General features: G+C 42.8%; 1 protein-coding gene across 1 annotated transcript in view; it reads left to right on the forward strand.

Moving 5' to 3' along the window:
- THSD7B (thrombospondin type 1 domain containing 7B) overlaps positions 1-17,901 on the forward strand; it is a 1,583,202-nt gene that overhangs the window by 269,036 nt on the left and 1,296,265 nt on the right. Inside the window, exon 9 of the mRNA XM_045033714.1 lies at positions 586-637. The gene's annotated coding sequence lies outside the window, so the exon portion shown is untranslated. The remainder of the gene's footprint in view (positions 1-585; positions 638-17,901) is intronic.

Below are 17,901 nucleotides of genomic sequence, written 5' to 3' on the forward strand. Positions count from 1 at the left end.
CCAATATTCACTGCCTCTATAGAACTGGTCCTTTGGTAAGGCCTTTGCAGCCCTGATATTTCCATTTCTTCACAATTGCCTCCTTTTACAGAGCCACCATTATTCCTGTGTCACAGGTCTAGAGAGGAGGGTTGACAAAGTGACACCCAAGCCCGGGCAACAGATTGGGTGAATATCCTTCAGGCTACCCAGTTGTGCTTGCAGTTTTCAACTTCTCTCTGAGCTGTGGTTCCCAGTTCTGTTCCCCCTTGGTCTCCAGCATCTCTCCCTACCAGTGATGCAGCTTCACTTCTGGCCTTCAGTGGGGTGCGGAGCAGAGTGAACTGTCTTGGATGACTTCCTCAGTCCTGAGCAGCCCACAGTTGAGGGGGGTGTGGACAGTGGGACATAACAGCTTTGGTTTCCCTAGCTCTTGAGCCTCTTAAGATAACAGACCCCAGTGTGCAATTGATGCTTGGGACAGATAGAGGTCTTGGCAGAAGCTGAGATCACTTTCCAATTTCACTGAGATTATGAAAACAACGTTTGTGAACTTGGAATCCTAGCACTCCTGACCCTGAGCATTTTCTTTTTCTTTTGTCACAGACTTCTTTGAAGACCAAGTCACCGTTTCCTTCAGCTTGAGACAATGTTTCAGGTGATAAGAAAAGACAAACTATCAGAAACCCCAGAGGTGCCAATTACTCACTTTTTTCATGCTAACAACTTGCATTTCTACTTATTGGTTTATACAAGAGTAACCATCTCTTTCTCTTAATATGCTGGAGGTGGGGTGGGGGTGGTGGTTGTTCCAAAGTAGCCAGATCAGACTTTTTAATGAGCAAGAGTTGGAGGGGGGAAAAAAAAAAGGTAAATTGACTTTTTACAGGAAACACAGCATTCCTCAAAAACGATTAAACATTCTGTCATCCAGAATATCCCTATCCTGTTGACCTTATTTACAGATTTCATGAAAAATACATCATCATAACATTGATATATGGACCCTGTAGCATCCAATTTCTTGGAGGCATCTGTACCTGATAAGGATGCTGGTCATGCACTCATAAACGTGGGGGCAATATAAATGAGATGATGCCCCATGGAATATAATACACATAGATGCTTTTCTAAAATACGCTTATATCTGTTGGAAATAAGGCAATTTGGCTCTCCACCTTAGCTCTGAATGAAATAATGTTCTGGGTTGGGGAGGCAGGTAATAAAAGCCACAATTGTGAAGTGTTACTGGCAGTCCTTTCATTGTTACTGCAAGCTGGGCATACATTTGTCTTCATTGTCAAAGTGCTGGTGTTGTTTACAAGTTAAAGACAAGGAAGCCAGGAAAGCTTATTCAGGTCTCTTGGCTGGGAAAACACCGTTTCCTCATTACGAGTCCCAAATTACATTTTGAGCTGGAATTAGGCGACACATCGCTTTAGATTTGGTCAGATTTTCCTTGGTGCTTTCCTCATACCTGCCTCTGGAGTTTGGAGGACCTGGAAATAGTTGTGACTAGAGGGTGATGTGAAAACAAACAGAGCCATTTCTGCCCCCACCAGGTTTCAGCTGACTGGATACTGAGAATAGCCTTGGCGTCTAGCCTTTGCCTATTTGCAAAACCTTTACCAACTTTCCTCATCCCTCCGGGGAAACAAAAGGTGGGTGCAGTAATTTTGGAGGTGGAGTGAGGGTTGTTAAACTCCTTCACTGCAGACAGTGATGCAGGTAGAAAAGCTTTATTCCGCATCCAGGCCTCCATCTATTTACAATCAATCTTGATTATCAGGACAAAGCTCAAAACCAGCAGGCACCTGACTCTCAGAGCAGCTCTCACACCTACTGGATGAAGAACAAGAAGGAACTTGTAATCCTTCCTTGTACTTTGGAGAAAAAGGCAGCCCAACCCTCTCAATCGGAGGTATTTATGGGAGGGGGTTTGGCATAGCTGGAAGGGAAATGCACACACACACACAGACACACACACACACACACACACACACACACACACACAAACACACTTCAAAACAAATCTAAAATGCAAGGGACTTCAGCGATGGGAACAGGGACTGAAATCCCAGCTCAGAGCTTGCAAATCCTCAGTAAGCAAAAAGCAACCCTCTGTGTGCCCCATCCTCATTTATGACCGGTCAACAAAGCAACTGCAGGTGATCTCAACTGCTGATGCTGCTGAGGAGGCCTCTCAGATGGCTGGGCTCCTGCAAACTTATTCACTGCCTCATTAAAGCAATTTCAAAATCAATTCGGGATTTGACAAGCCGTCAGTACATTGTTGCTTCTCGGTGATGGGAGTGACATGTTAACAGCAATTAGACTTTTGCACACGCACGTTGAAGCCTGTTCAGCATATTCTTTATTAGAAGAGCCTAAAAAGCGTTATTATAATCATCTAACCTGGGGTCATGGACACATGCTCTATGATCTCTGCCTCTGTCAGCAGTCCCCTTGGTGAAATTTTGCCTATTGTCCGTAGAGATTAAAAGGAAGTGCTTACCCCAGATGCGATATTGGAAAATCAAAGGTCAGAGCAAAGCTTGTGGTAACCTCCATGTTTTTTAATACAAGTTATAGGAGCAATCAGATTAGCATGAACAGATACTGCTCCTTCTAACAGATGGAGCAGGATTCTTATGCAAACGAGGGAGGACAGGCTTCAGTCGTTTGGTGGCCACATGAGTGGCGATGTTGTTATCTCGACTGTGGTTGGCCAGCACTTGGATAGTGAAGATGGCAAAGCCTTCTCTCCAGTTCAGCAGAGGCTTATCAGTCCTTTATGTCATGGAAAACTACTCTCTTCTGTAATAAAATCATCCTGTCCTGTTTGGAATGGCGCTCTTTGTAGACAGTTCTCTTGGTCAGCTGAAGTTACCAGCGGGAGCTGTGTTCCTCTCTGCTTTGGGAGCCCAGTGGAACCGACTGAAAACGAATATTGTAACCTGATTTTCCCAAGACTCTACCAGCCAAATGAGATCCAGATAAGTCTCAAATCTCATCGGACCCTATTTATTTCTGGGGAGTCTCAAGACAGAGTCTGTCACATGCCCACAAACAATTCTCTCCTGGTCTTCTCTTCTGATTTCTGCTTGGATGGCTACCATTTGAGAGTAGTTTTATGCCCAGTATTCAGTGTGAATAACATCCCCTCAGGTAAGTACTTGTATTATAACCACTTTGAAGACGAGAAAACAGGAGAGTAGCAAGGTTCAGCCAGTGGCTCGGTGTCTCATGGCTACAACACCGGATGCAAGCTCAGGCAGTCTGGCTTCCAGTCTCCCACAGTGAGTCATTACCCTGCTGGCCTCTTGAGCCAAAGCTGGCGCCCACCCAAGGGGACCACCTCCCCAAACTCCCAACGTTGCAAAATAGTCACTGTTCCAAGTAAATATTTATTGACTGATTTACTGAAAATGAATGAATTCTGATTGACTTCATGATGGCCAAATTCATGCAGTTATATGATATTTCAAATTCCCAGGCTTCCCAAGCACACCCAGTTTGCTTACAACTGACCTATTTAAAATTGCAAACAACTCTCAACTCTTGTAGTCCTTATCCCCTTTCCCCACTTTAAGTGGTGATGCTCATTACCACTGACATATGGTGTATTTTGTTTGCCTATCTCTCCCACTACAATATAAAGGCAAGAATTTTTCAATGTTTTGTTCACTGCTGTTTCAGTGCTAGAACAGTGCCAGCAACAAACTAGGGTCTTGATAATTGTTGAGTAAATGAAAGGGTTATGTATTTCAGGTATAAATAGGGTGGGGAATGTGTCCTATCTTTGGTTGAGAAATATATTCAGAAATATATTCACAGACCCATTGATGAGAAATACAGCACAAAAAGCTGGGAGGAATTTAGCACTCTTCTTACCATCTTTGTCACTTTTAGAGAGTCATTTGCTTTTGGTAACACCAAGTCTTTGGTAACACTAAGTAGAAATAGAACTAAAGGTCCTTAAAAGTCCTTGTCTGGAAGACTTCCCACCCCACATTCTACCCACTTAGTGTGACCAGATCTAGAGATTTCCTTTTCCACATCGCTCATTATTAAAGATCTTCCCAGAAAGTACCCCCCTGATCTGATGTTGCCCCCTGCCCCTTTGGGTTGCTTCCTGGTTGGCTGACTGCAGGGGCTTTAGAGGGTCCCTGTTGTTTTGTTGGATCAGGGGGTTGCTTAGCTTTTGAAGCAGGCCTGCTCATTGCTCATTTCCCCCAGGCACTTGTTTTTAAAGCCAAAGCTTCAAAGGCAAGCAACATTTGAAATTCCTCAGCTATTCATCCAGTTGGTAAAACTAGATGCACACCCTCAAGAAGCCATTTGTTACTTTCATCAGGTTCAGCAGATAATCAGGAAGCCACCATTTGGAGGATGAGCTGACAGTTTATCATTTGAATCAGTAGGTCTGCAGAGGGTGTGCCTGGGGTTAATACTTTAATGTTAAGTTTTCCAAAGAGAGGTTTTAGGAAAATTGAGTGTGGAAATTTGCACATGTGTGTGCGTATTTAATGATGATGATGATGATGATGATGATGATGGTGGTGGTGGTGGTGATGGTGATGATTTTGGATGGTGGGTAGGCAAAAGGCTGAGAAGAAATCATAGCATTTCCATCAAGAAGTTTTCAAAGTGTGGTCCAGGCATCCCTGGGGGTCCAGAAAACTTTTTAACCTTTGTAGGGGTTCTGTAAAGTCAAAACTATTTTCATAATAACACTAAGATGTTATTTGCCCTTTTCACTGTCATTCCCTCATCAGTGTACTGAGAAGTTTCCAGAAGCTACCTGTCATGTGATATGGCAATAGAATGAATGCAAACACTAGTATCAGAAACTAGCTGTCCCCTATTAAGCCAAACACTAAAGAGATTTGCAAAAAACCATAAAATAATGGTTTAATTATAAAAATATAGCTACCTTCCACAAGGTAGCTCTTCCCCTTTAGTTATAAAAATATAACTTCTCCCTTTAGTTATAAAAATATAGCTACCTTCCATAAATTATATTTTTATGTTAACATATAATAGGCTTATTATTTTTAAATGATTTAATAAATTTAAACAAATTCTCAGTTTTAATTTTTAACACAGTAAAGACTGGAATGAATATATATATATATATATATATATATATATATATATATACACACATATACATATACATATATATACACACATATATACATACACATATATGTGTGTGTGTATGTATATATATATGTAATATATTGTATATATATATATTCCGCTATATAAAAACACTTTCAGATCCTCAAAATTTTTAAAAGAGTAAAGAGGTTGAGACCAAAAAGTTTGAGAACCACAGTAATAGGGCAGTCAAAACTTGGTCTGAATAAAGCCGCAGAGAATTATACATTTCAGAACAAGAAGGATCCTTGAAGGATGATCTGGTCCAGTCCCCTTGCTTGCTCAGGCAGGCTAGTATTACTCTTTTTTACATATGGGATTACTGAGACCCAGAAGGTTCACAGGCTTCTCCCAAACTCCACAGCTGTTGAGTGCAGAATTAGGGAAAAGAATGAGGCTGTGGCAAGACTGGGGCACAGGTCTTATTCCTTTTTCTGCAGACAACTCTACCCATTACCCCACTCTGCCAGGAACATGAATGGTCCTTATTAAGAAAACATAAACAACAAACATACCAATTTATCTTCTTCTTTTCTCTTTTTCTTTGGCTGTTAAATTTATCTTTGGTAATTTTTCTGGTGGTGGATCTGAATGTGCTAAATAGAACCATTTATTTGCTTAGCTTATTGGGTTTAAAGGCTGTGGTTCTGAAGTTGGTGATGTTGGCCATGCTGGCTGCAGTCCTCACAGGGGTCAGCTTGTGAGGGATCCACCTCCATGCTCATGAGGCTGTTGGCAAGCCTCAGGTTCTGGCTGGCCGTTCACTAGAGACTTTAGTCCCTTGCCACATGGATCACTCCACAGGGCAGCTCACAACATGGCAGCTTGTTTCCCTCAGAGTGAGAGTGAGAGGGGCTACCCAAGATGGAACCCATAGTCTTCTTGTCTCCCAATCTCGGTAATGACACCTCAGCACTTTTGCTATATTCTTATTTTTAGACGTGAGTCACTAGGTCCAGTCCACATTCAAGGGGAGGGGATTATGCGTAGGTATGAATACCAGGAGGCAGGGGTCATTGGGAGCCATCTTAAAGGTTGATTACTACAACCTCTAACCTAACATTTGATCCTCTCACTCATCCAGTGACCTCATCACACAGTGCCTTTTAAGTGTAAATAACCTGTGCTCACTATCTATGGGAAGTCTGATACAAAGGTTAAAAACATGAACTCTGTAGCCTATCTTCCTGGATTTGACCTCATCTCTACCGTTTTGATAGCTGCTGACCTCAGGCAAGTAACGCTGTGTCTCAGTTTCCCACCCATAAGATAGGGCTGATAACGTTGCTCCGTCATGGGACCTGGTGTGAAAATTGAGTTAATACATATTACAGAGCTGTTAAAACTGTGGCTGGCATGGAGTAACCATCAAATAGGTACTTACGGTTATAGGTTTCCCCCGCTATCTGAAAGCAGATATTAGGCTTTTCTGATACCTTAGGGCACGTCTTGCTAACCAACGCCCGGAATAAATTGAGCTAAAGCATAAATGCTCACAGGCACAGTTCAAAGCTATGGTGGCTTGATACTGCGTGAAGTTCCCAGGGAAGGAGGCTGGTGGCATGAGTCACTGCTCGAGGTGTATGCTGCCTCTATCATGGCTCACGGAAAAGCCAGTGCTGAACACTGGTTTGCTTTTCACCTTTTTTCATAAAAGAGAAAATAATTTTGGATTCCTTTTGGTTAGCACAAATACTAATGTAGGGCTTTCATGAAAGTGAAGTGGCATAACGTGAAGGTTTGAAAAGTATGGATAGGGGCACCTGGGTGGCTCAGTCGGTTAAGCGTCCGACTTCAGCTCAGGTCAAGATCTCGTGGTCCGTGAGTCCGTGAGTTCGAGCCCCGCATCGGGCTCTGGGCTGAGGGCTCAGAGCCTGGAGCCTGCTTCTGATTCTGTGTCTCCCTCTCTCTCTGCCCCTCCCCTGTTCATGCTCTGTCTCTTGCTGTCTCAAAAATAAATAAACGTTAAAAAAAAATTAAAAAAAAAAAAGAAAAGTACGGATACCTGTATCACTATTATGCGCCAGGAACGTTATACAACTTACTTATTGCTAGCAATATCCCCATGAGGTAGGTATTTTCACACCATCTGACTAATGAAAAACTAATGCTTAGAGAGTTTAAGCATCTTGCCCAACCAAGGTATATCATCACTGGAAAATAATGGGACCGGGATTCTTTATTGGGGTTGTATAATCCTAGTTCTGGCCTTCTACTCTTTTACTTTGGGGAATACACCATGGAAAGAAAATGGTCAGGGAGAGTAAACTAAGAATACACTTAATCTGGGGCACCTGCATGGCTCAGTTGGTTCAATGTCCAACTCTTTATTTCGGCTCAGGTCATGATCTCACAGTTTGTGGGATTGAGCCCATGTTGGGGTCTGCATTGACAGTGCAGAGCCTGCTTGGGATTCTCTCTCTTTCTCTCTCTCTCTCTCTTTCTCTCCCCCTTCTCTGCTTGTGTGCTGTGTCTCTCTGTTTCAAAAAAAAAATAATAAAAACATTAAAGAAAAGAATATACTTAATGTAATGCTGATGTAATTATATATTAAAAGGAAGACACTTTTTGATCATGCCTATGTACACCATTGAGCGTTTTCTAGGACTAAATTAAACTTTGAGAATAATGACTGGCAGCCAGACAGACTCAAAAATAACCAAGTACTTAAGCTATAATTGCTTACCATGTGATTTTCCCATCCTTTCTATGGTACTTACCTTGCAATTAAATGATCAATAGTTATCCTGTAAGTAGCAAGTATGCCCATGAAATTAGTGACCTGGAAAATCAGCCATTATAAGAGTGGAAGTGTTAAATGGTCTGGAAATGATCAGTGAGAAGGTAAGAATGCCTCCTCCTTTTGACATATCTACTGAGGCACTAAATTCAGAGATACCCAAACAAGTTCCCAGGCTTTGAGTTGATGCCATCTGCAGCCCCTTCCACACAGGAGCTGGAGCTGCCTATGGTGGTGTCTCCGTCCAGGCTGGAGCGTCTCCTTGTACATCTAGGTGGGGAGGTGCGGCTCTCTAGACCTAGCCAATAAACACTCCATCATCAGTTTTCAGGCCAGTGCATGACTAAGCATGGCCAAGTGTGGCCCGGTGGCCTGCTGCGTTGGTTGCTCTTAGCAGACCTGGGCGTGTTTCCTGTGACTTCCTTGTGGAGAGAAACTTCAGGGAAGGCACATGTGTGTCGATGGGCCATGGGAGATTGGGGGAGCAACCACTCCTTCCAAGTTCGGTGCAGGCAGACTATATTGGGGTGAAGGCAGCACTGCTGGTCTGTGTATCCTCTCCAGAAAGAGATAGTTCCTGAATTACTCATTCAGGAGTAAGGAAGAAGGGCAAGACCAGTTATTTTCCCTGAAGAACTTACATCTTTACTGGGAATTTGTGATGGATTCACATGAGCCAATAAAGCATGTTGCAGGGCAGTGGGAATATCAGAGTAACTGAGAATATCAGAGACTCTGGAACATTCGGAAAAGGTCTAGTGGGAAGGGTAGGGTTTGAGCCAGGCCTGCAAAGCTTTAACTAGGCAAAAAGGAAGGAAAAACCCAAGCTCTTTGGCTTCCTAAGATATGGCCATGATCTTCTTTTTCAAGCCTTGGATCCAGGAAAGCAGCTTAGTGTAGAAAAAGGCTTTGGAATTGGGCAGGCTTGACTCAGAGTCCTGGATCTCCAATCTCTAGCTGTTGGGACCTAAAGCAAGTCACTTTATTTCTTTGAAGTTCTTTTCTCCCACCTACAAAACAGGAATAATAAAGCCTACTGAGAGTAATGCTAAAGACATATGTACTTATGAAAACATATGTGCTTGACATAATAGGTGCTCAAGTAACATTAGTTCCCTTCCTTTTTTCACTTCAGGGACTCTCCTGGACCCTGTTAGGCCTGCATGCCCAGCCAAGCAAATTCCTATCTCCAGATCATCTTATACCCGTCTTAGTGTCTTGAAACCCTCCATCAAAGCTGTCATCAAATGCCATCTCCTCCCTGACCTTCCTCAGCCCTTCAGCCATAAGAGATCTTTCTTCAAATTCTCCTAGTCACTCTGCCAGACATTCATCTGAGTCTCACTGGGTTTTTTCTACTAGATTACATGAGTATACTCCCATCTCTTTTGCCAGGGAATAAGCTCCTTGGGAGCATTGATCAGATCAGGTTTATCTTTCTAGAGCCACAGCAAGAGCAAAGACCACAGGGGTGGACATGGCCGTGCTGTGTTCAGGGGCACAACATCAGCATGGCTAAGAGGGATGGTTTGGATCAGGGCAGTGAAAACCTGGAAGCTCAGGAGCTTCAAGGTATTTGTCCCAATTCTGCTTCCCTGCTTGAGCACGGCACCCTTTCCACAGCCTTTGAGGTTGACTTGATATAAATCTGAGTCTGGTTCACTTTAATGTACTTAACACACAAACTGGAAACTGTCTTTCCCACAGAGCTAGTTATATCAGTTCTCTGGAGGAGAGGTGACTATATCTGGGTCACAGTTTTAATTGGGACAGTCAGCTCTAACGGACATGCTCTAAAAGACGGGTTGGGTGTGCCCATCTCTGCCAATTAGGAAGCTGGCTGGGGTTGCCCCAGTGGATGTGTAGTATTTGTTAAACCTCCCGTATAGTTCACATTGTAGGCCATTCTGTCCTCACTTGTTCACAGAATTAAAACTCAAGAGAGAGGAATGTAGCTGTCTGACCCTCCACCAAAGAGTCTCTCCTCTCCAAAGCCAGGATGCTTTGAAGGAAAAATTCTAAAGTAGATCTGAGACCGCTTAAATTAGAACTAAAGAAAAACCAATTCCAGGTGATGGGGTATGGAGAACACATTTGAGTTGAGTGTCACATTAGCCAGATGGAAAGCACCTGGCTATTTAAAAGTTCTCCGATTTTTCACAGGTTTAGTGCATTGTCAGAAGGGTCTGTAGTGATTATATTCATAATTCCGAAGGTCACACAACTAGTTGTTACCAGAGCTGAGCCTAGTGATGCTATCTTCTATTTACTTTGTGCTTTTTACACTTTTTAAGTCCTTTTGCATACTTTTGTTTCTCAAAACCAGTTGTACGGGGATTACTGTCCCCATTTTAAAGATGAGGCAGTTGAGGTTCAGAGTCAGAGTCAGCTGAATGGTAAAACTTCTAGTGAAGAGCTGCTTTCTCTGTTCATCTCTCCTTGTCCCCTCCTGTCTCGACAGAGAGTTTGTAATTAGCACTGGAACCAAGTGTGGGTGTCTGCAGAGATGATGTGCTGGGGTTCTGTGGATGTGACAGAAGGAGAACCCTCAAGGACATGACCTCCTCGGGAGACTGCGGGAGCGTCATTTATCCACCACTGAACCTTGGAAATCCCCGGGCTGTGGAGCCCGGGACCGCTGTGCCTTCCCCAAGAAGTTCAATGGCAACACTGCTGGCATGCTATGTAAACCTCAGGCACACATTTTCAGACAACCGTTAGCAGGCCACAGAAGTTCCCCAAGACACTTGGTAAACCTTCGTCAAATCTGTTCTGACTTTGTGTGGGCGGCTGGGTTTCATCAAGAGGGTGCCACAAGCAGCAACCCCAGTAGGGCTGAATCTGGACAGAGCAGGGCCTCTGCTCTTGCCTTCCTGCCTCCCGTGCTCTATAATCCCCCTTTCTGAAATGCAAACCCTGACCCAATGCTCACGTATTACACATGCTCTTTTAGGTGCAAGCTTTGCTGGAATGAGATATTATGAGATCGTTTCTCTAAATTTATTCTCAGATTCTGCAGAATTATCTGTGAGGAAATCGGCTGTGGGCTCTGTTGGTTCTTAAAACACACTTACGAGACGCTATCCACTTGGCATTGCTATTGGGTTCAGTCACTTTTCCTAGTGATTTCTGCAGTTAGTACTGAAAGGCAGATTGTAGTTTTAAAAACTTCATGGTGGGGCGCCTGGGTGGTGCAGTCGGTTAAGCGTCTGACTTCAGCAGCTCAGGTCACGATCTCGAGGTCCGTGAGTTCGAGCCCCGCGTCGGGCTCTGGGCTGATGGCTCAGAGCCTGGAGCCTGTTTCCGATTCTGTGTCTCCCTCTCTCTCTGCCCCTCCCCCGTTCATGCTCTGTCTCTCTCTGTCTCAAAAATAAATAAACGTTAAAAAAATAATAATAAATAAAAACTTGATGGTGAAGTTTGGAAAAAAAAATCTTTACTTGTCTTCAGTTTTCATTTGTCGAGTCCCACCTTTCCCAAAAAGTTACTAGACTTTGCTGGTTTCATCACAGCAAACAACAAACAAACAAACAAAAAAACAAAAAACAACCACAAGAAGCTGCTTTTGTCCACAGAGTGAGTTGCTGGTAGCTAGGGTCAGGGCAGCCCGCACCATGAGTTTCAGAGACAAGCCAGATGGCTTCATAAACAGATTCTCTGGGTGGCTGGGGCAGAGGTGAGGACAGACGATGAAGATGGGGGTTTAGGAGTGAAGCTGGAAATCTTTCGTAAAGACAGGAATGGGAAACAGGGAAGCAAAACATCTGTGTTGGTGTTTAAGAAAGGCTAAGTAACAGGGCTGCTGGTATCAGACTGTTAGTATCTGTAGGGGACCTCAAAAGACACGTGTCTAAAGTTCCCATAAACCCCAGATAGATAAATCCTCTGGTCTTTCTTCCCAACTTTCAAAAACAGTGTGTATTACTCAAGAAAAACCACAAAGCTTTGAGCTGGCACTGGTTAGCCCAATATAAGGTCAGATTTTGCATAGGAGATTCAGAGACAGGAAATACACTGGCGTAAAAGCAGTCAAGAGGGCACTGAAATAATACCACCATTTCCAGTCTTCACACCAAGACATGCTGTCATCTGTGTCATCTGTGGGCTTTTTTTTTTTTTTCTGATGGTTTGTTTGCAAAATGACTACAGCACATTAGTATTACCAGGGAGCCTCTGTTGTGAATTTCTGCAGGATGAAAGGAGGGGCAATTTTGCCATGCAACCTGGAATCTATTCTCAGGAGGGAGGTGGAGGAAGGAGATGCTGGTCTGACCAATGAGTCTGTGTAATGACTCCCACACTTAAGCAGAATAGAACATTGGGATCTTCTCTCATCAAGAGTGGTGTCAAAGTTGCCCCAAAGAAAATACCGTCATCTCTGCACATACTTACCAAACAGGTCTTTGGGACAGCGTCTTCACTGTGTGCCTTTTAAAACTGTATGCCTTTAGAGCATCATTCATCTCTGACAATTCTGCCAGGTTGGCCTGTTAAATTTTCAACTATTGAATTTTCATAATCCTTTTGTAAATGAATATGCTCCCAGCTGGCTATTACTCCCGAGAAAACTAGGAAGTGATCTGAAAAAGATGATAATTTATGATAATATAAAGCAAGACCAATTGTTCCTTTTGGATTAAACAGTTCAGAGTTGAACTGAAGTCCAGGGACTTGAATTTCTAATCAGTATTATCCAGTGTTAAAACTTTCTGGACCAGTTTGGCCATCGGTAAAATTACTATTTAATAGATAATCAAGTGTATTTCCTGAGAAGGGTTAATCTAAATATATTAGCTGACCATGTCTTACAAGATTATTAATTAAACTTTTAAATTATAATACTCTCTATTAATAGGTATGTTCTGATTTTAGGTTGAAGAGTCAGATATTTCCACATTAATTCAACATATCTACAAATTAGATTTAATGCCAATATCACAGGAATGGTAACATCAAGGTGATGTTTATAAACAAGGCTTATTTAAGAATTTTGTGGACTAAACTACTACTCCTAGAGATCCCCAGTCTATACATATCGAATCATACACATTACAAGGCACCCACATTTCACATTAAATACACACATACACATGCAATTGTATGGATTTTTTATAAACCAGATTTAAAGATCATGTAGTTACTTATAACTTATTTATTTGTAATTGGCTATAGTTTCATGGCTATGATTGAGTATACTTAGAAATTCTTTTGAAGTGGAAAAATCTGACTTATAAATTTTTTCAAATGTAATTACATTTTTATAAATATTGAATTTAACAATTAGTGACATCACCATGTTTTTTTATATTTGTAGGTATTAAAGCATTTATTTAGATTTTGTGATTTCATTTTTTTTTTTTTTTGTATTTTGAAACCAATACATTTTTTGCCCTCTAGTTTCTAACATTTCTATAGCTTCTTGAGAAGCTACAGTGCCCGATATTTATAGTGGCCCTGTTTATAAAATCATTTATAAAGTCATAAAATATCTCAGAAATTCATAAGACATTGAGCAAGCATTATTGTACCATTGTCACATTTTGTGTCTTGTGCTCAGCAGCTGGATTACATGGGTCCAGGAATCCAGAGGGATAAATCGGGTTGGCCCCTCATACTAACAATCCTAGTCCTAGGACCTAGTCCTAGATCACCTGGTCCTAGTGATCTACTTGTGGAGTTCAGATTTAACATCTGCTGAGGTACAAGTCCTGGCTTTGGTGAGAGGGGCTAGAGAACTACCAGCACAGGATCAAGTATAGTTTCTGCTAAAGCACTCTAGGCTCCTTTTGCTGATGGACCATATTTGCAGGAATGACTGACTCTGATTGTCATTAAGAACTAGGATTGCTGCTACACAGTAGGGACAGGAAGCAGTATGTTGTGAATGAAGGGGATTTGTTGGGGTGTCTCTAACAGCTTCCAAAGCCTGGTGTTAACTGTAAATGAGCAAGTGCAACAGCTCCAAGAACAGTAAAGCAACTGGGATGGGTGGTTGAGGAGGGAATGGAAGGCTCAAGAACACGGAAATGTTAAAGTAGATTTGTTGTATAAAACCAGAGGACCTACCGCTAGGCTGAATTCTCCTCAAGGGCTTTACAGAGCACACCCTTCACAAAAACACTATGGAGAACACTAGTGAGGGAGGCACCAGCTTCATTTTCACAGACCTTGTAAATGCCAGGGCCTTTGCACTGTTTCTATGGTGCCTAGTGGATAAACAGCCTTGTTTATAAAATTGTCTGAGGGGCTTGCAGGTGGCTCAGTTGGTTAAGCACCTGACTCTTGGTTTTGGCTCAGGTCATGATCCCACGGTTCATGAGTTCAAGCCGTGCATCAGGCTCCATGCTGACAGTGCAGTGCCTGCTTGGGATTCTCTCTCTCGCTCCCTCTCTCTCTCCTCGTGCCCTGCTTGTATGCTCTCCTTCTTTCAAAATAAATAAATAAACTTGAAAAAATTCTCTGAGAGCTTCTTTTAGGAATATCAATAGGGACCATCTCTTGTGCTTCTGAGGCTGATACTCTTAGAGAAAGAGTTCTGAATATCATGGAATTTACACAATAAAAAACATAAAAGTACCATAAGGATGGTAAATCCAGATTCATGGCACATGAGATCATGAGTCTGATTTCAGTAGAATTCTTTCTTATCCAGCCTTATAGTCAACTTTCAAGATCCGCTCTCATCTGCTGCCTTAGTCCCTTCCAGCACATATAACCAAGTCTTGCAATACTTTGGTTATATATACTGTTTCCTCCCATAGCGGGGGCTGCATGTTCACTTGGATTGTGTTACAACCTGAATCCAGGTTTTAGTCTGAAGGCAGTGATGGGAAGCAAGGTGGTCTTGAGGAGGACAACCTACAAGGCACTTACCCCTGGTGAGGCCCTTTTTCTGGTTGTAGGTGAAGAGAGGCTGGTTTCATCTAGCAAGGGAGAGGGAGCTTTGTGGTAGTCTGAAGATTAAGAAGATTCTGAGCGTTCCAGTCTGGCAGCTCATCTACCCGAGTGTTCCCGTCCTGAGTTTCTCTATCTCACAATTTCTATATTAGGATTTTGACTTTTTCCGAGAGACCTGTTGAGGCTGTGTATTCAGTCTTCTTTGTAGCTCTGCTGCTCTTATTATTAAATTCTGGGCATGATTTTCAGCACAGCCTGCCCTCTGGCTGCAGGAAATAAGCCATATCTCCTAGCTCAAACACTGCAAAGGAGGCATTTCTTCACAGGATGTCCCAAAGTTGATAGTTGACTGACTAGAATGTCTCTTTTTCTTTTTCTCAAAGTATCTAAAGCCATTGACAAGATCTGTATAACTCCATAATTCTTAAAATTACTATTGCCTCTACCATTCAAAGGTCACCACTACCACATAAGCCAGTGCTTCACCTTCTACCCATGTTTCATCCAAATTGGCCACCAGTGAGAGTGTTGGTAATTGTGATGGTACAGCACACCAGGACTTACTTCATTACTATCAGCAGTGGAATCTTTCTGACCCATGAATCAGAATTCCAAACCCCATAATAAGGGTCTTCTTTCTAGGGCCACTTCTGGTATCCATTGTCTTAACCTGGATTTTCACCAAAAGTGTGACCCTGAGACAAGAGCTTACATCCAGAGTATTTCATTTTATTTTTTTAACTTTCTAAATGTTTATTTATTCTTTGAGAGAGAAAGAGAGCATGAGCAGGGGAGGAGCAGAGAGAGGAAGACAGAATCAGAAGCAGGTTCCAGGCTCTGAGTTGTCAGCACAGAGCCTGATGCGGGGCTTGAACTCACAAACTGCAAGATTATGACCTGAGCTGAAGTCGGATGCTTAACTGACTGAGCCATCCAGGTGCCCCCAGATTATTTTAGGAAGTGACCCCAAGGTACTAGGAAGAGTGTGATAGCCAAAGAGGGAAAGTGAATTTGAGACAGCATTGTTAAGTTAATGAGTTGGTCATTCCTCTGGGAGACTGGCACTTGATTCCAATGGGGGTCCTTCTGAGGGGTTGTGTAGCATGTGCCTCAGGAATGTCTGCTTAGGAGACACAAGACAGGAGTATTTATTCAATGTATCCACTATCTCCTTTTCTCCATCAGTCAAGGTTTAGCTTATGGGGTGTTAACTCCTTACACTTCCAGGCTTATGCACCTGTTAGAAATGCATGGTGTCCCACATGGCAATGCAGAGAAGTTCTGGGGCAGCTGAGACAGGGTATTATCAGGCTATTCCTGCCCATACTGGTGTCTTGTCATTGGCTAAGATGTAAAGGTGAGCCAGGAGGACATGAGGCAGAGCACACATCATGTCCCCTCAGGACCCATCCAAGACCTCATCTGTTAAGCTGAGACCAGAATAGAATGTAGAAAATGTATCTCATGGAGTGTGTGCTATTCTCTCTCTCTTTTTTAAATGTATGTGTAGAAAAAGGCCACATTTTGTTTTCTTTTTGTGGTTTTTTAAACAATTAAACCATGGAGATAATAAAATACTCATATAAGAAAGTCATTTGTATATTTCAAAGGAAAAGAATAGTAAAGAAACGAAAGGAAAACAAAGGAAAAGCCAGTTGCCCAAAGGACTTAGAAGTAAAATCTGACCTTGAATGACTTGTATTGAAGATACTCTACCCTTCTATTCTGTGGGAGCTCTTCCTCATTGTGCAGGTCCCAGTTCCTCTCTCCTCTGTGTTTTCTCCAGCTCCTTCCACTTTCCCTGACTCTGCAGGTCCTGACTCTCCCCCCAGGGTCACTCGCTCTCTCACTTGTGCTTCCAAAGCTTTTGACACAAACTTCTGTTCCAGCATCTGCCACATTGCGCAGCAACTTTGACCTTCCAATAGACTGGGGCCTTCTATCATTTTTTTCCCTTGATGCCTTTTCTAGCACTTCCTATGAACTCAATTTCTGAATTTCAGTCATTGTATCATTTAGCAGATGAGCTTTCAGGGTCTGCTATGTGCTGGACACAGTGGAAGAGACCCCATGTTGTAAGACCCAGGTCCTGCCCTCCCAGTGCGTGGGTCAGGAGTTGGCTGATTAAAAGTCCAACCCCATTATAAAGCCTGAAATCCTAATTTCAGCTGTTAGACTGATGGTCCTGAGGGGAATAAACTCTCGAGGTGAGCCAGGGAGATAATGGTTCCATCAGAAGTGAAGACACTTCTTCACTTCTGGAGCTAGGAGCTTGGTAACATTCCCATAGGGGTCTGAACACACATGTCCCACCTCATGCAGGAATGTGTTGGGAAGGTCCCAGAGCAATGCCCTTGCCTGAGTCAAAGTGAGCCTGGGAGGGGAAAGACAGGGATGCAGGGTATGGACCAAATCAGATTGCTACAACCTGTCCAGTTGTATTCAGAAATGAGGAATTGTTGGTGTCTTCCTTAGAACAGTTGTTCCTCAGAATGAGAAGCAATTTAAACACTATCTGCACCGCCTGGCTCAACCCAAGTTCCTTCCCCAAACCTCTACTGGATCCACACCTGTTGGCCTTCTATCCAGGTCAAGCTTCTCTCCCAGAAGCAAAGTCACCTGGTGCCATTAGGACTTTTCTCTTTTAAGCGGCACTAATCAGGACGTCTAGGCTGGGCTGGCCCTCAAATCAGACTGCAAGCCTTCAGAAAGAAACACCCTGGAGGAAAGGATGATTCAAAGATGCTGCTCGCACTGAGTATCAGCTCAGTTTCAGTTCTAGGTCAAGAGTTCAAACAGCCCAGACAAACGATCCCCTGCTCCTTCAAAGTCACATCCCTTTGTGCCAGTCTGAGGTTTCTGGTCAGGTATTTGTGAAAGCTTGTCTAGACCTCACTTTACATATGGTGGTGTGTTCTGTTCACCTGGAAAAATTTCATGAATTATTTTGTAAGCATCCAGATGGTCCAACTTGTCTGTGGGGAGAGAAGTGGCTGTCTGATTTGTCACTTTTATTCTTTTCTTGAATTGAGGCAAGTTTACATAACACAAAATTAACCATTTTAAGGTATACTATTCAGTGACCTTTTGTACTGTCACAATATTATATAACTACCCCC

Source organism: Felis catus, chromosome C1, assembly GCF_018350175.1.
Source record: "Felis catus isolate Fca126 chromosome C1, F.catus_Fca126_mat1.0, whole genome shotgun sequence".
Classification (NCBI taxonomy): Eukaryota; Metazoa; Chordata; class Mammalia; order Carnivora; family Felidae; genus Felis; species Felis catus.